General features: G+C 41.5%; 1 long non-coding RNA gene across 1 annotated transcript in view; it reads right to left on the minus strand.

The window, feature by feature from the left end:
- Positions 1-2,953: 2,953 nt before the first annotated feature.
- LOC108793609 overlaps positions 2,954-21,684 on the minus strand; it is a 23,253-nt gene continuing 4,522 nt past the window's right edge. The window contains exons 2-3 of the long non-coding RNA XR_001941649.1: positions 18,294-18,299; positions 2,954-2,964 (exon numbers count right to left, since the gene is read on the minus strand). This is a non-coding gene — a long non-coding RNA (uncharacterized LOC108793609). The remainder of the gene's footprint in view (positions 2,965-18,293; positions 18,300-21,684) is intronic.

Genomic DNA, 21,684 nt, shown 5'->3' on the forward strand with positions numbered 1-21,684 from the left:
GCGCCAATTTTTTTTACCATGCATCCTTAGCCCTTATCCAAAGTAGTCAAAAAGAATTAGCGGCACAGTATGTAATCCCCCTACAGCTTTGCTGAGGTTTCTCATCTGCAGTGATGTTCATTCTATGTGACTCAATATCATTCCTTTGGGATAACGGATGAGTGGGAATCCTCAGGGAAATCTTATCTGTGAGAGAGTTTCCGTGTAACAATTGTCTGCATATGTCCATGTATGTGGCTTGTTAAAGTGCTGTTTGATACAGTGGTCTGTGTGCATTTTACTAAAAGTTTGTGGACCTGCCCAGAACGCATAAAATAGATTCTGCTGTTTGAGGCTTCACTTTTTCTTTTCCAATGCTTAGAATAAAAAAAACAAAAACTTTAATAATAGAACTACATCATTTTTATTCATTCATTGTGTATCCATTTTCATTTAACAGGTACAAATATATATTTTGATTTTGTACATTTTTTTAAGTGTTGTCAGAATTAAGTAAAATAAAGAAAAGTAAAAGAAAAGTATGATTTGTAAAAATATTTTTGTTTTAGTCAAGTAAATATGAAATATTGTATATTAATATTATGTAATACATTATATTGCCAAACGTATTGGGACATCCCTCCAAATCATTGGATTCAGGTGTTCCAGTCACCTCCATGGCCACAGGTGTATAAAATCAAGCACCTAGGCATGCAGATGCTTCTACAAACATTTGTGAAAGAATGGGTCGCTCTCAGGAGCTCAGTGAATTCAAACGTGGTACCTGTGCAATAAGTCCATCCGTGAAATTTCCTTACTACTAAATATTCCACGGACACACGTTAGTGGTATTATAACAAAGTGGAAGCAACTGGGAACAACAGCAACTCAGCCACGGAGTGGTCGGCCAGGTAAAATGACAGAGCGGGGTCAGCGCATGCTGAAGCGCACAGTGCGCAGAAGTCACCGACTGTCTGCAGAGTCAATAGCTACAAACCTCCAAACTTCATTTGCCCTTCAGATTGGCACAACAACAGTGTGTAAAGAGCTTCATGGAATGGGTTTCCATGGCCGAGCAGCTGCATCCAACCCTGGCATCACCAAGTGCAATGCAAAGCATCAGATGCAGTGGTGTAAAGCACGTCGCCACTGGACTCTAGAGAAGCGGAGACGTGTTCTCTGGAGTGACGAATCACGATTCTCTGTCTGGCAAGCCGATGGACGTGTCTGGGTTTGGCAGTTGCCAGGAGAACGGTACTTGCCTGTCTGCATTGTGCCAAGTGTAAAGTTTGGTGGATAGGGAATTATGGTGTGGGGTTGTTTTTCAAGGGTTGGGCTTGGCCCCTTAGTTCCAGTGAAGGGAACTCCTAAGGCAGCAGGATACCAAGACATTTTGGACAATTTCATGCTCCCAACTTTGTGGGAACAGTTTGGGAATGGCCCCTTCCTGTTCCAACATGACTGCGCACCAGTGCACAAAGCAAGGTCCATAAAGACATGAATGAGCGGGTTTGGGGTGGAGGAACTTGACTGGCCTGCACAGAGTACTGACCTCAACCCGATAGAACACCTTTGGGATGAATTAGAGCGGAGACTGCGAGCCAGGCCTTCTTGTCCAACATTAGTACCTGACTTCACAATTTTTTTAATAAAAAATATGCCAGCTATGAACACCAAGGCATATGCAGTTGCTGTATATGAACACAAAAATTAACTTTTTGTGTTAGCTGCCCTCTTAATGTCTCCTTTTGAAATGGCCGCCTCTGTGCTCTACAAGTAGTCTGTGTAAAGGAACACTCTTTGAGCGCTCTCCCCCTATTCATTAGTATTCATTGTGGCAACCTCCCCTGGACAGTGTACTGTGACCTGAAAATGCAGAGCTGGTGTTTAGTGAACTTGTTACAATGACTCACAGGGAGGGGGTCACCAGCTTTACAGCCTGCTTTACAATCTGACCCCAGTGTCAGACTGAGTTTCCTGTAGAGAACTTTTTCAATCTGTAGGGCTCAGGCCTACTAAAGTCCATACATTTAAAAAAAAAAAAAGCCAGCAATGTGAGTCATAAAAATGTACACACCTATACATCATCACTACACCTCTACATTACCACAATAAATGCTAATCACTTCCAAAGGTGGAAATGGGCTTTAAAGCGGAAGTAAACTACTTTGCAATTTTTTTTTCCCCTAATGTGCAAGTTTGCACAGCATACTTGCATATTAGGACAGCCTTACATTACAAAGTGAGCTTTTCTCCAGCGCTATTGGATCGCTCTTCGATCTTCAGTGCCATCCTCCGTGCTGTCCTCCACTCCCATCATCTCTACCGCTGACATTTCCGGGTTCTCAGAAGTCCTCTTTGGCCTTTGGGTGGCCACTGATGATGTAACTTCTGTACATGCGCAAAGGAATGACATCTTTCCGGAACCCGGCCCATTCACAGCATCTTAGTGTGGACACTGCAAGTGCATGTGCTGTACACCAAAAAATATATAAAAAATTGCTTGGGGTGAGAGGGAGCATTTGTTTTTTTGGCACAAGAGACTTTTCAAGTATCTTATTTTGCAGGAAGGTTTTCTTAGAACTTGTTTTTTCAGTTGCTTTAAAAAATGCTAAAACTTCAAAAAACTGTAATAAAATAAAATTGATGAAAACATTTACAGTATACATGTAAGGAATTTGAAAAAATCTAAGGACTTTTAGGACTTGTTCACACCATGTCCGTGTTTTTGACGCATTCCATGTTTTTCTAGCTTACATTTTCACGTTTACATACGTTTTTGGTGCGTTCCAGACTAGAAAAAATAGTGCATGCAGCATTTTTTTCTCTGCACTGGAACAGATTGCACTGATGTGAACAGAGCCCAGAAGTACCATAGGAATAAATTGAAATGCATTTCAGGTGCAGACAAACAAATTCTGGTCCGGATGTGGTCCAGACATGGTGTGAACAAGCCCTTAAAGCATACTGTCATATGCACAATTACTGGATTGGCAATACTGTAGATAGATAATACTGTAGCTTTTGCTTTTATTTTTTTTATTAAAGGAGAACTATGAGGTGAGTGCGTTTCACTCACCTCATAGTTCTAGCCGACCTGTGACAATGAGACTGTCACAGGTCGGCTCAGTAGATCGGGAAGTGAGCGAACACATAGCGAGGTTCGCTCAGTTCTCCATCCTGTCACGGCTCTCTGCCGTGACAGGGGAGGGGCTGGATTCCCCCCTCCCCGCTCCGATCCTCCAGTGCTGACTGGCGGAGCGGACAGGGTAGGGGGTACAGCTGGCTCTGCCTCTAGATAGGCAGAGCCAGCTGTCACTCACGCAGCTGGGCGGATCCAGACATAATAGTCGGGATCCACTTCAGATGCGGCGTCTCAGTAAACCGCGAGCTGTAGCTCGCGGTCTACTGAGCTTAGGGTGACGGGAGGACACTAGTTTGTGTCCTCCCGTTACTCTAAGGAGAACTATGGGGAAAAGCCCTAACCCCATAGTTCTCCTTTAACTTTGTTGGTGTAGTGACTGATAGCACACGTGGAAGCAGGCTCATGGTCCCAATAGATTTAATTGCCACAAATGGAGTTGCTCTTCTTATTAGCCAATCAGTGTCTATGGAGGTTGTCTACAGAGGTATCTTTGTGAGATATGTATGATGTAACTGAAAGTGAATGGTAGCCATAGAGTCAATCAGACATTGGTAATTAAATGATAGATAGATAGATAGATAGATAGATAGATAGATAGATAGAGGTCTCTTCAGTGAATGATTTTTAATGGATTTGGTAAGTTTACATGAATTCATGGGATGAACCCCTCTGTGTCAGTCAGGTTACAGGCTCTTCTGCCTTCCTTCTCTGTCTATCTGATCCTGCAATGCATTCTCCATGCTCTAGTAATCACACATTACGCCTCTTATATCATCTTATAGAGAAGGATCATATTTTACAGACATAAAAGTGCTCATCCTGGCTCAGTGCAATGTAGATATTTTCTGCATGCCTCTTGGAAGCAGATGGCAAAAGAAATAAGAATGCAAATTAAATGGCTGTTGTCTGTCTGTCTGTCTCACTCCCATAGGAAGCAATCAGCAATGTGACTGTCTGACATACTTTACCTGCAAATAGTAGGTTTAGTAAGGATATTATACTTTTTGAAACATTGTAATCATTATAATATTGTTTTTTAAATATAATACTTGGTAGTAAGATGTAATATATCTATGCTGATTTATATGTACATTATACTATGTTTAGATTTTTATGGTGCCTAAGAAATAGTATACCTGCGATGAAAGACATAGCTTATAATTGTACATCTGTACACAGCTCTATAGGCTGATCAACTATTGTGCAGTGTGAGGACCTACCTTGTGATCCATTCATTCTATAAGTAGTCAGTCTGTCTGTCGCAATACATACCGTGTTTACCCGAAAATAAGACACTGTCTTTTTTGGCTCAAAAAAAACACACATGGTCTTATTTTTTGGGGTAGGTCTTCTTTTTTTTTTTAATGTACAACAATCCACACTTATTCATGTAGAAAAGTCTACATGTATTCATGTACAAAAATATGACTCCAGTGCTGACTGGCGGAGCGGACAGGGTAGGGGGTACAGCTGGCTCTGCCTCTAGATAGGCAGAGCCAGCTGTCACTCACGCAGCTGGGCGGATCCAGACATAATAGTCGGGATCCACTTCAGATGCGGCGTCTCAGTAAACCGCGAGCTGTAGCTCGCGGTCTACTGAGCTTAGGGTGACGGGAGGACACTAGTTTGTGTCCTCCCGTTACTCTAAGGAGAACTATGGGGAAAAGCCCTAACCCCATAGTTCTCCTTTAACTTTGTTGGTGTAGTGACTGATAGCACACGTGGAAGCAGGCTCATGGTCCCAATAGATTTAATTGCCACAAATGGAGTTGCTCTTCTTATTAGCCAATCAGTGTCTATGGAGGTTGTCTACAGAGGTATCTTTGTGAGATATGTATGATGTAACTGAAAGTGAATGGTAGCCATAGAGTCAATCAGACATTGGTAATTAAATGATAGATAGATAGATAGATAGATAGATAGATAGATAGATAGAGGTCTCTTCAGTGAATGATTTTTAATGGATTTGGTAAGTTTACATGAATTCATGGGATGAACCCCTCTGTGTCAGTCAGGTTACAGGCTCTTCTGCCTTCCTTCTCTGTCTATCTGATCCTGCAATGCATTCTCCATGCTCTAGTAATCACACATTACGCCTCTTATATCATCTTATAGAGAAGGATCATATTTTACAGACATAAAAGTGCTCATCCTGGCTCAGTGCAATGTAGATATTTTCTGCATGCCTCTTGGAAGCAGATGGCAAAAGAAATAAGAATGCAAATTAAATGGCTGTTGTCTGTCTGTCTGTCTCACTCCCATAGGAAGCAATCAGCAATGTGACTGTCTGACATACTTTACCTGCAAATAGTAGGTTTAGTAAGGATATTATACTTTTTGAAACATTGTAATCATTATAATATTGTTTTTTAAATATAATACTTGGTAGTAAGATGTAATATATCTATGCTGATTTATATGTACATTATACTATGTTTAGATTTTTATGGTGCCTAAGAAATAGTATACCTGCGATGAAAGACATAGCTTATAATTGTACATCTGTACACAGCTCTATAGGCTGATCAACTATTGTGCAGTGTGAGGACCTACCTTGTGATCCATTCATTCTATAAGTAGTCAGTCTGTCTGTCGCAATACATACCGTGTTTACCCGAAAATAAGACACTGTCTTTTTTGGCTCAAAAAAAACACACATGGTCTTATTTTTTGGGGTAGGTCTTCTTTTTTTTTTTAATGTACAACAATCCACACTTATTCATGTAGAAAAGTCTACATGTATTCATGTACAAAAATATGGTGATCAGGGCAATCAGGGGTGCCGTATCTTTCAAGAGCAATTTGCTAACCAATCGCTGGCCAGAATGAGCGAAGCGTGCTTTCACTATCGATTCCTCACAGGTGGAGTGCATTTGGTATCACTCCGCCTGTGACAGGAGGCGGGGCTATAGAAGAGGCATCGGCTTATACGGCTCTGCTCCCTCCGGTGCTGCCTCGTTTCCTCTAGCGCTGGCTTAATTGGCACCGCTGATTCTCTCTCGCGGCTCTTCAAGTTTCCCTTATGCCATTCACAGCTCTGGGAATGGTCACAACTGGGTCTTATTTTCGGGGTAGGTCTTATATTTTAGCAATTCCCAAAAATAGTACTAGGTCTTATTTTTTATTATAAATAGCTAGTGTTAAAAATATTCTTTCTAACAAGGTTTTTATGCACTTTCTGTTCTCACCCACTACATCTATTGACATTTTATTGACTTTCTTTCCAAACATTTTAGATTGCGGCATTGTGTATTCTCCTGGGCCCCACCCCTGTTACACCTACCCCCCCAATACATATTCAGCTTGAACAGTATTTTGGAAAGCCCACTCTATATTTTGTACAGCTTCCATCACGTTCTATCGAGTCCCTTGGAGATCCTGCACTCACTCTCGATAATGAGTTCTGTCTCTGTGAGCTTTAAGAGGTCTATTTTATAGCTTGGCTTTCAGAGACAGCACATGGCCTATGTTCATAAATCTAATACTCGGAAGCACAAATTGGATCTTTATTACATTAAGTGGGTTTTTCTCCTGCTGCTGTCCCTGAGATTTCATTAGAAAATCCTGCCACTGAGAAACATTTGCCTGCAAATGTACTGTGATGTTATCAGAACTAAGAGTCTGATCAATAGCAGAACATAAATACACCCATATGTTCCTTTATGTACACAATATGAACCAGATCTATAGAAGTTAAGAGATTCAAAATTGGAATAGCCATTATTAAGTTGGAACACTCTGAGCAGGACATGAAAGTTAATATGGACATGTCCATGTTTTGTCCAACAGACGTTATATAAAATTAGGTTTGAAAGCTACATTGTTAAAGTTAAACCCCAGGCAAACAGCTGAATACACAGCTGAAATATGTATAACAGAGCTGTTTTACCTGCTGAAGGATTTGTATTTGTGTCTATCCAGTAATGAGATATGCACAGATCTGCCCCACAGCAAAGCCCTGCCTGGCGTGGTGGGAGGAGGGACCTGATCTTTCTCTGCTGCACTTAAGGTTCCCACCCCCACTCTGTGGCATCATTTTCAGGTTCCCACCCCCACTGTGACTGGACAATGAAAGGAGAAGCAGCACAATGATCAACTTATCTCTCATAACTCTGCCCTATCCTCCTATCAGCATGTTTGCAGCTCTTATTTGTTGATGATAAGAAGTTTCACCTGTCTGATTGTGCAGTGTGGACAATGTGTGTAAATTGCAAGCCTGGCTGTACAGAATTGCAAATCTTTAGGCAGGTTAACAGTAACGCTATATGTATTTCAGCTGTGTGAAATACATATATATAATGATGACCCACCATGCGGCCCTTCAACTGCTGTGGAACTACAAGTCCCATGAGGCATTGCAAGATTGACAGTTACAGGCATGACTCACAGAGGAATAACCATGATGGAGGTTTTTATTTAAAGAACAGCTGGAGGGCTGGAGTTGTCCACCCCTGACTTAGGGGGTTATTGTCTAAAGAGCCGTAGGATCCAGCCGTAGCTTTGGCTGATCCTTTTGCTCTCTTCGGCCGCAAAAGCCCTTCGGTTCAGTCGAACCGAAGGGCTGCTATACAGGCTATTTACAATAGCCCGTACAGCAGCCGAAGGGCATATGCTTCGGCTCGACTGAGCCAAAGTGAAAGCCGAAGCAGGGAGAACGGGCTGCCAGTCCGTTCGCCCCTCAAATGACAGCTGGGCGGAGCCAGCCTTGATCTCACGGCCCGCTCCGCCCAGTTGTAATGACAGATCTGTGTCCCCAAATGACCTGGAGAAGCTGATCTGTCATTAAACAATACCAACGCCCGCCCAGTTGTTATTCATTGGCCGGGACCTGCTAGAAGACTCTAGCAGGTGGCGGCCATTATGAAACAGTTGGGCGGAGCTGGCTGTCATTGCCCAATTGTTTTTCTTTTTTGTTATTATTTTCTTTATTTAAATATCTTTATTTATATTTACATTTTCCTATTTTTGATCATTTTAAAAATAATTTTTCAACCTTTTTTTTGTCACTCTTTGTTACACTAATTTTCTATTCTGCTCGGTACCAAGCAGAATAGCCAAGCCAAATGTGCGAGGTTCGGCTATTCACTCACTGCCGTTCGGCCCCTATGAGAATAGGGGCGAACGGCAGTGAGTGAGCTGCTGGAGCTTCAGCTCAGCTGATCCAGATGTTGAATCGGCTCAGTCGAAGTCCCTCTGCACCAAAGGCAGCCGTACTGAGCCGGAGTGAATAGCCAAACCTCGTTCGGCTCTGTTCACTGCGGCTCGGTTATTCACTTGGCTACAGCTTTGTGAATAACCCTGTTAGAGTTTTCCTAGCAGAATCACATAGCCCCAGCAGATATCCAGGGCCGGATTTGCCACAAGGCCACCGAGGCCTGGCCTCGGGGTAGCAGGGTTCAGAGAGGCAGCAGGGGTGTGGAATCCACCGATGCCCGGGACTGGGCGGGTGGTTGTTTTTTACATTTAGCCCTGCTTTGGGGAAGCAGGGCTAAATGAAGAGTGGGAAAGATGCTTGTTCGTTTACAAGTGATCTCGGCGATGTCGCCGAGATCACTTGTAATAAGACTGCGGCCGGGCCGTCCTCCCCCGTACCTCTCTCTTCGCCGGCCCGGAGATCCTCAGGATGGAGAGCAGGGAGCAGAGCGGAGAACGTCCATATTCTGCTCTGCTCCGTGTAATCAGTGAGAGGGCACAGCTGCACTTACAGCCTTCCTCTCTCATCTGTCACAGGCGTTCCAGCACAGTGCTGTGCTAGAACTCCTGTATTGGAGGTGACAGGTTCAATAAAGAGAACCTGTCACCTCCAAATGCTATCACACAGGGGCTTGTTAGCTCCTGTGTGATAGCAATAAAGTTAAGTGAAAATAATAAAATAAATACAAAATTGTTAAACAAATAATTAACAGGCTTATTCATAAAAGTGTGAAGAGTTTGGAGTAGGCAGGGGAAGTGAACAATCTAGGACAACATAGCTCAACTGGAAAGTGAGCTGAATTGGAGACTTTTTCCAGATCAGATATTTTGGCCTAGATTGTTCGCTTCTCCAAACTCTTCACCTTTTAATGAGTAGCCTTGTAAATAAATAAATTTTAAAAAAAAACAGGTACAAAATAATAAGAAATAATTAAAATAAATACATTAAAAGGTGATTAAAAAGTAAAAAATAATAAGAAACAAATTCTAAAAAAAAATAATAAGTAAAAAATTTATAAGGAAAAATTATAAAAAAAAGTAAAAAATAATAAGATATAAAAATAAAAAAGTAAAAGACGATAAGATAAATAAAAACGTTAAAAAGTTAAAAAATTAAATACAAATTTAAACAATAAAAAAGAGATCAAAAAGTTTACAAAAATAAAGTAAAAATGTAAAAAAATTTAAACTAACCCTGCTGCCACCACCATCTGGTTGCCATTCTCCACTGGGCAGGGAGGGGGGCGTCTTGAGGAACCTGGCCTTGGGGCAGCAGAGAGAGTAATTCTGGCCCAGCAGATATCACACTTGCCCCTTGAATTACTTGCATCATATATAATGACAATGAGGACTAGATAGATCCAGCTGACATTTTTATTAACAAAAACCTCATTGTTTAGTTGAGAATAAAACTGTGCACAGTGTACCAGCATGTCAACTGTAAAAAGGAAGAATTGTCATGTTTTGCTGTAATTGACAACCAATGTGATTGTGTTTGGTTAGATCAATGATGCTGTGCTACAAAATCAGTGAGTGAAGTGACACACAGAGAAAGAATCATGTTTAATTTTATAATAATCACAGCTTTTAGCTAAGAAAACTCTTCTTCCTAACTAGTGCTATTTGTCAACAGACATCCACTATCAATACTGTGCACTTTGCAAATGTAGAAGTATTGATGCATGCAATATATACAGATAAATATTTACCATACTGAGGAAATAAGTCTACTTAAGGTCATGGCCTTAGGATGACCTTTCATCATAACAAATGATGGGAGAGGTGTTTGGCCTATTGATTCCATTATGGCATGGTTCTAGGGAATTCCATTAGTGTTTATAAGATCAAGTGTGGAACTAGGTCCCAGCTTTATATATAGATCTCTCTATATATAGAGATCTCTCTCTCTCTCTCTCTCTCTCTCTCTCTCTCTCTCTCTCTCTCTCTCTCTCTCTCTCTCTCTCTCTCTCTCTCTCTCTCTCTCTCTCTCTCTCTCTCTCTCTCTCTCTCTCTCTCTCTCTCTCTCTCTCTCTCTCTCTCTCTCTCTCTCTCTCTCTCTCTCTCTCTCTCTCTCTCTCTCTCTCTCTCTCTCTCTCTCTCTCTCTCTCTCTCTCTCTCTCTCTCTCTCTCTCTCTCTCTCTCTCTCTCTCTCTCTCTCTCTCTCTCTCTCTCTCTCTCTCTCTCTCTCTCTCTCTCTCTCTCTCTCTCTCTCTCTCTCTCTCTCTCTCTCTCTCTCTCTCTCTCTCTCTCTCTCTCTCTCTCTCTCTCTCTCTCTCTCTCTCTCTCTCTCTCTCTCTCTCTCTCTCTCTCTCTCTCTCTCTCTCTCTCTCTCTCTCTCTCTCTCTCTCTCTCTCTCTCTCTCTCTCTCTCTCTCTCTCTCTCTCTCTCTCTCTCTCTCTCTCTCTCTCTCTCTCTCTCTCTCTCTCTCTCTCTCTCTCTCTCTCTCTCTCTCTCTCTCTCTCTCTCTCTCTCTCTCTCTCTCTCTCTCTCTCTCTCTCTCTCTCTCTCTCTCTCTCTCTCTCTCTCTCTCTCTCTCTCTCTCTCTCTCTCTCTCTCTCTCTCTCTCTCTCTCTATATATATATATATATATAGAGAGAGAGAGAGAGAGATCTATATATATAGAGATCTATAAAAAGTTCTGGTAGTGTGTCAGAAAACAAGAAGCCACATTAAGTCCCTCCTTTATGGCGTTGAAATTTAAAATCATTTTCATCTCAAATGTTTTCCTTTCATGAGAGTTTTTATGGACCCGAAAGACCTACAACAAAAGTCTTATATTGTCTTGGGCTCAACTTTCTGTAAATGTGAGCATGATTTAAAGCCTGGGCAAAGCCCAACATAACAAGCGGTTGACTCATATATAGCTGTCATTGTAGGATATGTCAATCTTTTTCTGTCTAGCCCTCTATCCTTTAAGATCCACCCTATGTTTTTTATATGGTCAGGAAGGTAAATCCTATTACCCTTCTAATTTGCTATATGGTTTACATTCTCTCATGTATAATAGCTGAGTCATGTCTCAGTCCTGGAGAGCAGTGTGTTCCCTTGATGATCTAGCACACTAGCGGTCAGCTTAGTTGATGTAGGAGGCCTTAAGTGCAGCACTTGTCATCACCCAAGGATGAATATAACATTGAGTGAATGTAATAATACAAAAAGCAATCAGATTGCAGGATGCAGATATGGTATACATATCTCCAAACCTTTTGAGAAGGGAAAGATTTACATTTTATAGCATAAAGTATATAGGCAAAGGACACACCCCTGACATGACCTTAGTTAAAAAGACCATGAAAAAAATACTCAAAAAAATATTGGTTACGTTGTTTTCATTTTTTCACCTCTTCATTTCCATTAGAGGTTAAGTTAAAGGTTGTAAAACACTTTTGTCAGTTAAATTGTATTGTTTATATAGGGTTCTATACATCAGACCACAAAGAGGGACAACTGAAGAGGAAAGAGGGACAGAGAGATTGGGTTCCAAAAGAAAGACTGTCCTATATAATGAGGGGCAGTTGGGAGGTATAATGCTGGAGGAGATGATCAGAGACAATGAGCATGGTACATGAGATGGTCAGAGAGTGGAGACATGCTACAAGAGATGATGAGAGACATTGAACATGCTATTGGAGTTTTTGAAGCTTGGAGGCATTAAGAGACAGTCATAGACAGGAGACATACTGTATTTCATGAGACAGCTAGAGATCACTGCTATTACAGCATCTTTACAAATCAGTGTTTCCACATTTGTAATCCACACAACCCCCTAAAAAACTGCAACCCCACACTTAATATTTCTCTGAGCACGATTTATTATGAAAGATCAGAGGAAAAAAACATAAAAGAGAAAAGGGAAGGACAGCACAGAGAAAATAAGACGGTGTGAAAGCAATAAACCAAACTATTTATCTACTAAAAGATCTTCCTTCATTGGAATGAAATGTTAGCATGAAAACACAGACTACTGAGTGCAGTGACCCTGAGGGCCGCACAACAGGTGCCAAAAGGCGGCAGGGTGGGCACTAGCGATCTAGTAACAGGAGGCATTGTTAAAATAAATCCAACCAAAGCACAGAATTCACTAAATAATATGCAATCTGGGGTAGATGTTTATTCATTCATGTTTATCTGTTTTTGGACGTATTCCTTGTGAGATAAAGTAATGCACCACAAATGTCTGACATATAGCTACTTCCTGATTTTATTTGCCGGGCACATCAAACTAGGTACCCATCACATACAACAACATTTAATGCACCTCCAGCTTTTTTTAAGGAAAGTTTACAAAGCATTTAAGCTGTGTTTGAAGTGAGCAATGTTCCCAAAATGAAGATGAACAATAAAAGACAGAAAACTGAACAATAAGAGAGTTACGGAGGTTTTCGACCCTTTACCACTATATCACCAATGTGATTTTACCGCGGTTCCTGTTTCGTTGGAGAGATTCCCCTTTATTTCCTGATGTGGTGATTACACATTAAATAATGAGAAAGCTATCCTACTGGGTTATCACGAGTGATGAAAACCTGATGTTCTAACCCTACCTCACTTTATCCAAAATGTAAAAAAAACTTGGGCTGGAGTTCCTCTTTGAGCTTTTGAGAGTGTAACTACGCTGAGCTAGCCGCAGGCATGCCCTGCAGTGTAAACTGCTATATGTACTGCACCGAGGTAACCTTTTTTGTAAATGTTACTTTTGCAGAGGTGAGGGGGGCTTACTAGTTTTTTTTGTTCAGCAAAGTTGAACTGTACTATTACCCAACATTCTATCACAAGTAAGACCTACTTTATGATCCCTGCCAGAAAAAAAAAACTGCAGCTGACAATTAAATGTCTGCTTTAGTTTTCTAAACTGCACTTTATATGACAGCTGAACGCTGACTGCCACAACTAACACTCTCTAACACTATGCATATAATATAGGGATGTCCCAATACCAATACTAGTATAGGTATGAGGGCCGATACCAGGCTTTTTCACGAGTACTTGTGAAAATGCCCCAATTCTTTGAGGCAGATACCGGCCCTTTAAATTTTCAAACTGCAGCGGCCGTCCAAGTTCCCACGCTTGTGGGGACCTCGGCAGCCTGCTGGGGACATGCAGATAGCTGTCCATGGCAGTGCCTGTCCGGTTCTTTATCTCCTCTTCCTCCCCCCCGGTACAGGCACTGCCATGGACTGCCATGCGTAACTACTGCCCCAGGGCTAGAAGCTGGGGGTTTCCGGCGCACACACAGGGAGAACTGGGCTGGGAGATGGATGAAAGTCGCTGGGCCCAGCAGCGCAGATAGTCGGCCGGACTGGCCTCGGCAGCATCGCCAGTCTGGATTGGGGAGGCCGGGTCCCAACGTCACGGGTGAGGTGGAGTGCCCACAGAGCCGCTGCAGATGTCCACGTCGCCCGGGTGAGATCAACACGCAGCCTGGTGAAAGGAATTCTGCTTTGGGGACATGTATTCGCAGAACACATGTTCCCAAAGCAGAATACATGTCCCCAAAGCAGAATAATATTTCTGCTTTAGGGACATGTGTTCTGCTGTGGGGACATGTGCTCGGCTATGGGGACATGTATTCAGCTCTGGTGACATCTGTATTTAGCCCTGGTAAGAAACTGCCCTAAAATCATCAGCCTGTGTTGTTTTAGAGAAAATTGCCACACGTCCCTTTAAGAAAAATTAATTGGTATCGGCAAGTACATGAGGGACAGTACTTGTACTTGCACTTGGTCTTAAAAAAGTGGTATCGGGACATCCCTAATATAATATAATGCATACGATCTATGTCCCAGCTGTGTTTCATTCCTTCCTATAGGTACTTGAGGAAGTTCCCTGGAATCAGGTCATAAGGAAACATACCCTGCATGCACAGTAAAGTACAATACAGTACAGCACTGTTTTATGTAATATCAAAATGTATGATTGACTTGACATGACATTTTCATTAACCATATCCCTCACTCTAGTGCATTTGTCTGTAGGCTTCATTTATTGCGGACAGTGTTTCAGAGAATTGGGGGAACAATTCATGGATAATATTTACCCAACATACACAATGAATGAATGAAGTATTGTAAAAATAACGTATGAAAAGTTTAACATAGCAGCAAAGGTGAGTCATAGTAGCTTGACTGACAACAGTGTCAACCATGGAAAAGTTGTCAGTACCATAACTTGAGCTTTCAAAGCAACATGAGGCAGGCTAAAAAATTACAAAGATGTCCACAAAGTTGGGGCCAAATTACAGGTGCCTTAAACATTGTTTATAGTGGAACTCCAGCCAAAACATGTTTTAAAATGTAACCCACACAGTCCCGGGCCCTCCTGGGAGCCAGGGACTGGCACAAATTGTACAGGATGGCAAGCTTTGAACCTAGAAGCACTCTGTTCTAAGCACTTCCAGGTTCATGGCTGTCAGAGTACTGTCTGTACTTGATTTGTTTAGAAGGAAAACATCAGGGGTCTAATAGACCTCTGCTGCCTCTGTAAAGATGACCTGTCATGCTAATGTTCTATCACATAGGAGCTTGAAAGTTAAAATTAAGTAAAAATAAAAAAGTGTTCCTAAGTAAAAAAAATCTAATAATTTTGAAAGCACCCTCCCGCATGCATACACATACAGTATATGCACCTAGGATGCACGTTTGTATTGCAATTGGGTAACATAAATTAGGTAGCACCATCCATGATGGCGTGAGTAATTCTGGAGCCAATATTTACAGTTTATTCTAAACTGACTAGCTGTAAAGGTTTTAAAGCATCGCCTATAGACAATTTTGAGTATTCTATTTTTTACCGCTTCACCGGCTCACATAGCTTTTGCAAGGTTATACATATTTTGGCATCTATTTGACTTCTTTTAAATTTTGCAAAAAAGGGAATTATATTCTGTTGGATACATTTTCTCATAGAGTCAATAGAATATCAACATTTTATATTAAGATGCCACTGCAATCCTTTGTGACTGCTAAGATAACCCAGGTATGAGCTTTAGTTAGCAAAAAAAAAAGACACATACTGTATAGATGATATCAGAGTTATGTGAATAGCATAATCTGCATGGATAAAAAAATTGATGTCAGTTAAATAAAATGTTTTTATTATAAAAATGCAGTTTTGCACATTTTTATGGGAAAAAGGGTGGGGAGGGGGTAATGCTAAGGAGGTTAAATCCCATATGACTATCCCCAGGTATCCTCCAACGTAATCTCCAACTAAATAGAGGATACCTTAGTAAAGTTACAATATGGTTTATTAAAACAAAGGTTCACTGTGTTTCCCTCCTTAGAAACACTTAGGGGTCTATTCACAAAATTGACGTAGGCAGCCGAGTGAAAAAAATAGCTTCAGCTTTCACCTCGGCTCAGTCAAGCAGAGGCATATGCCTTCGGCTCGACTGAGACGCTCGACCAACTTCGGGAGCTGTACGGGCTATAGTGAATAGCCCGTACAGCAGCCCTTCGGTTCTGCTGAACCGAAGGGGTCCTGGGGCCGAAGCTAGCCGAAGGATCAGCCGAAGCTACGGCTAGATCCTTCGGTAGCATTGTGAATAGACCCCTTACAGTTGCTTAAAACATTGTGTAAAATGGAACTCCAGCCAGAATATGTTTCAAAGTTTGGTCAGATTGTGAAAGTACTATATACTGTATAAAGTTTTTATTTCTGTCTACGACCCTTTGGGTTGATTTTCCCTCACTTCCTTCACATCCTAGTTATCACTGAGACAGGAAATGAAGAGAAACTCCAGCTGTAGTGAAACTACAAATCCCACCATGCTTCTTCCTCTGGCTGTCACAGTCTTGCAATGCCCCATGGGACTTGTAGCTCCACTACAACTGCAGTACAGAGGTTGCATACCCCTGCTGTAAAAGATCAGTTTCAAAAATAATGGTAGCATAGCAAATCTTGGTCAAGTTGCCTCAGCAAAGATGACTGTTGCAAGTCAAAGCCCACAGAGGGGGCTAGAATGACACTTACAGGAAAGTTGTTAAATGCTGCAAAAGTACAGCCTACAAAATGAGCCCAGAACAGAGTCATGGAAAAAACATGGAATGTGGGGCTATGCTTTCATTCAGAAACAATTTGTGGTCAAAGCCAGCATGCATAAATTCACTTCTTGAAATAAGGAAAGAAACTTGGACCTCTGAGAGAACCACTGGTTCTGAAGAAGGAGGCGTGTCCTCTGAAACGCGTCAACCAAGAGGGCTATGCAGTTTGTCGGCTGTGTTGGAGCCTCACAATCTCGGTGTCTGTGTTTGCCGATATACATTATATGCTTGTTCACTCAAGTTCTTTTGTGAGTATGTTTTTTACTCCTTTTATAACGTCATAAAAAGACGGTTTTACATGATGGAGGCGCTCTCTTTTCCTTTTTATTTCAGATGTAGAAAGTACTATGTTCTGATGAGAATCTCCCAAGTGTTTCTACACACCCGAAAAAGTTATATATTGCAGCTTTACCGGTCCAGTTAGTCTTTTTTTTTCTAGGGTTTCATCTTTTTATTTTCACACTTCCTGTCCTTTACAAAACATTCTCACTGTACTGTATCTATGAAGGATTTGCATTGCCGCCCTAGGCTGCCCTCCTGTTTTGGATGGCAAATGCCTCCTCTTCTCCATTCCACAGGGAGGAGGTGCTCTGTAGTAGTTCCAATAGAAGAGCTGGGAAGGCTGATTATTTGATATTTCAGTTCACTACACAGAAAGTGACAACCACACTTATTTTCTATCAGGATCAACATATGTTTTTCGGTATTTGCAGAAAATGTACCTGGCCTGAAAAAAAATAAAAAAACAAAAACATCTGCAGCTACCACATCTAAGGACTGGTAATCTGGAATATATGGCATTTTCATGGCTTTTCCTATATCTCAATTGGTTTACTTTTGTAGTCATCCAGAACACTGATTCAGTGTTCAACGTCTATTGCCATCTCCTGGCTGCAGCTACATGATGGTATTGGCCACTTCATTGGCGTTATTGGGAGAGATAATAACTGCACTGCATAGTTGAAGGGTTTTGTTCTGCCAATCTTTAAAACACTCTACCACCAGGCGAGCAGCGACAGTGAATAGGCCTACAGTATTATGCACAGCCTAGACACAGCAGGACAAATGTTCTGCAATTTGATACTGGGCAAAGCAAAGTGTTCACATATATCGAGACATTTGGCCAAAAGCACATTAGACTTAAGGCTATGCTCATCATAAAAGTGACTATGAAGACAAGGGACCCAGGTAGTTTAAAAAAAACCTAAGCAGCTTTAAAAAAAATATTGCTAATTGTAAGTCCCATACCTGTAGGTCTTTAAACCCCCCACCCAAAGCCGGGACTCAAAAACTCCAATATAATTATCAAGGCCCGTCCTGCCTTGTTGCTAGGATGCACTATACATTGGACACCCACTCCCAGCCAGAAGCTTATCTACCTCAAGGCAAACTAGGCTTTTGTCATGGGTGGCACTTTCCAGGGAGGCGTCAAAAAACACCGCCCCCAATTCAGTGAGGCAAAGCCTTACCTGCTGTTAAGGTGGAAAAAAAATATCCTTACCCGAATCCACCGTTGTGCTCAGCCTCCTCTCTACAATGCTGGCAGAAGTGATACAGTGCGCGTCTGTTACTATTTAAACAGGTGCTCGCTGTATCCAGCTTCTGACAGGATAAGCATATGCGCAGTGGGCTTCCGCGATATGCTAATAGTGCAACCTGTCAGAAGCTGGATACAGAATGTGCACTGTATCCAGCGACTGACAAGTTACGCAAAATGTCTTAAACAGGAAGGGGTGGGGCAAATTTAGATTAGGGGGGTGCCCGAGTTTAATCTCGCCTAGTGCAGCACAAAACCAAAATACACCTCTGCTCCCAGCATCACACTCTCCCTGTTTTAAAATTCGTGCATGCACAGTGTGCTCTATCTGCCCTGTCACAGCCGTGCCTGAGCTCAGCCCTACAAATGGCCTACAGTTACGACGCTCATTCAAACACACAGCTCCTGGTGTGTGTCCCCAGAGAGTGCTGATGCGCTTGATTTAGTGGCAGCACACTGTTTCTTTATTTTTTTGGTAGAACTTTATTGAAATATCACAAGTGACATTTCATTACTTTCTATGGGCTCACCACGGTGTGATGCAGTTGTACCACACCTCACTGCGGTGCGCTTTAAAAAGTATCGCGTGCAGCACATTTTTTATGCGAACACCACTGGAACGCAGTGGTGTGAACTAAGCCCATTCATGACAAAGCAAATTGCTTTGTCTTGTGTTTGGGCTGCGCTGGAAAAAAAACGTCCAGCACAGCTCGAACACATATATTGTGAACCGGCCCTGAATCAATCTTTTTTTTTTTTACAGCTGCTCAGGTATTTTCAACCTGCTGGGGCCCCTTGTTAGCATAGCCACTTTTATGCAAAAGGTGAACTTACACTTTAACTAAGAGTTATCTGTTAATTTTACTTATGATAATGTTCCCCAAGAAATCTTCAACTCACAAATACTTCTTCAGTGTGGATTTTTTTTTTGACATGCAGGGGACATTTATTGATTAAAAGTCTTATCTCATTGTTATTTTATCTTAAAACTGTCTCCTTTTCCTGCTATCCTCAATTAGCACCAAGCGCCATTTTAATCCGCATTAAACTAAAATCTAATAATGCATACTAATAAAAAAAACTGGAGGGCAATTGATCAAAACTGGAGCAGACAAAAACTGGAGCAATTGTGCATGGCAACCAATCAGCTTCTCTTTTTCATTTTTAAATCTTAACTGAACAAACTGAAGAGAGAAGCTGATTGGTTGCCATGGGCAACCGCTCCAGATTTTTGTCTGCTCCAGTTTTGATAAACTCTCCCCTGTATGTGTGATGGAGTCAAGCTGATCCCAATTTTACATTTCTAAAACCACGCTGCTGGGCTTTGGCCAGGAAGGTCAGGTGAATGCTGTGCTCTGGTCTGCCTTTTCTAGTTACATCACTCCTTATTAAAATATCTCTTTATTTCAGACGATATAAATCTTACGACATCCATCCTCATCTTCCACCAACAGTTCAAATGTTGCAGATCTCCACCCAGGTGTATAAATCTCATTGCTAAGACTAATTACATATCAGATAGGACTTGATAGCAGGTCTGGGAAACAGTGTATTATACTTTGTATACATTTCGTGCTGGAAGTCGTTTGCCTTTACTGTAAAGAGAATGCTGCATATTGCTGGTTTGTAAGGTCACCAGGACACAAGTAATGAGCAAGTGAAAGCAATGTTCTCATATTGGCAGTTATGCACTATTAACCACCTTCATCACAGATGCTCACAAGTGCTTTCAACCATCCCAGCTTTTACAGCTAATAATGTGCAGCAGACATGAAGAATGGTGAAGACTTCAGACCATTAAAACACACCGCTAAATTGCTGCGCGGTCTATGATCTGGAATCCCACGAGTCATACCTATGTACTATTGCTAAGCATATTCTTCCATGCGCTGCATTATTAGTGCGCTGCCTCCTTGCCTTCTCACATGGTATGTCCAGCTTTTCTCTTACTTTCCACACTTCTGCTCATTCATTTCATCCATAGCTACCCTGCAGGTCCTATCCTTGTGGGGGAACAACTTACCTGCAAGTCTGTGCCATATACCCTCCTCCTCCTTGCCTTCCCCCCGCTCCTGAGCATTGCATTGCTCGCTCCAGGCAAACTTTAGCAGCTGTTGTATAATCCACAGTCCACCGGCTGCGTGTTGTTGTATGTGCACCCTCTGCCATCCACCTGTACCTGACCCGTTCCGGAGCCCTGTCCCCTGCCCTCCTCCCTGCTCCTCCAGTACATGACGAGCACCCAGCCCACAGCCAGAGCACGGGAAGCCTCATCTGCTCTATGTACCATGGGGGATCTCATCTCTCTGCTTCTCCTGTCTGCCCTCTTCCTTTGGGACTGTGAGTAAATCCTTCCTATATTCCATGCAGAACCATGCCGCATCTTCTAATTGTTGTGATAAATGTGTAATCAGTACAGTACGTTCCGAACACAATGCCAACAAAAATTAGCGCTGTGCTGTTGTGTATGTGGAAATAAATGATAAACACTTAATTTCCTACAATTATTAAATTAAACAGAGTTATAAACTGATTATAACAAAAAATCACACTGTGCTGTTATGACCCGTATTGTTATGTACAAATGTGCTGTGCAGGATTGAATTAAAAAAAAAGGTCTGTTGTACATATAAAGGGACAATACAGGGACAGAAGGTTTACCTTAAACTGTATTTTCTATAAATTTCAGATTATGCTCTATATTTCTCAGGGTGCCATGAGTGCCTTGTGGCTTCTTCGGGGGTGCGTCAAAATTTTCACACTGCGTCATGCCTCTGATGTGAAGGGGGGCTTCTGATTTGAAGAGGGTTTCCTAGTGTAAGAGTGGACTCTGATGTGAAAGGAGGTGGCTCCTGATGTAAAGTGGGACCCTTATGTGAAAGGTGGCACTCTGATCGTGCTCTTGTGTGCAACCCCCCCTTAAAATTCATATCAGACCCTTATTTATGATAAGGGTCTGGTATGGACTTTGGAGGGCCCCACATCATTTTTTTACATTTACAGTTTTTACATTTTAGACTGGCGCACCACAAGATTTTGTTTATGCTGTGGCTGATTAAAGGATGAGAAAAGCTGTTTTAGTTCACTCTTACCACAATGCATTGCCAGATGTACACATTATAGCTGTCCATTTTATATAATATATATTGTGATAAGTAATACAGTATTGTGTATTTCATATATGTCCTATACACAAAAAGCGTTAATATTTGCAGCTGCCATTACCATACCCTGACTACATGTAATCTAGTCAATTTAGACAGCTTTGGTATCCGATAAGTGCCAAATATTACATGACGTCATATATTAAGCACCAACTTGCTGTATAAATTGTTTTAGAAATAAACGCTATGTTACACCTTGTTCCTCTACTGTTTAGAATAGAACTGCTATTCATTATCTGGTACAATGAAAGAGTAGACCCCAAGAGTAGTTCGAGAATAAAGTTCCTTTTTTAAATATCATATTATATATTTATTGTTATAGGAATAACAAGTTTAGCCCTTATATATACAGTATTGTGTTGTTAAATATAATGAAAACAATTGGTTAATATTCCAGTATTTATACACATAGGGAGTGACGTATAAAGGGATATCATTTGAAATCTGTTTTCTCTCAAGAAATGTAAAATTAGCTCCTTACAGTTCTCGAATGACTCTTATTTTACAACCAGCAAGAGTATATTGACAAAACATATATACAATATATACACATGTGTTTACAAACATGTAGTCCCACACTTATCTGGAGTATATTGTTTTCACTCATCCTCTTTCGGGGGGGG

Source organism: Nanorana parkeri, unplaced genomic scaffold, assembly GCF_000935625.1.
Source record: "Nanorana parkeri isolate BGI_ZX_2015 unplaced genomic scaffold, ASM93562v1 scaffold764, whole genome shotgun sequence".
Classification (NCBI taxonomy): domain Eukaryota; kingdom Metazoa; phylum Chordata; class Amphibia; order Anura; family Dicroglossidae; genus Nanorana; species Nanorana parkeri.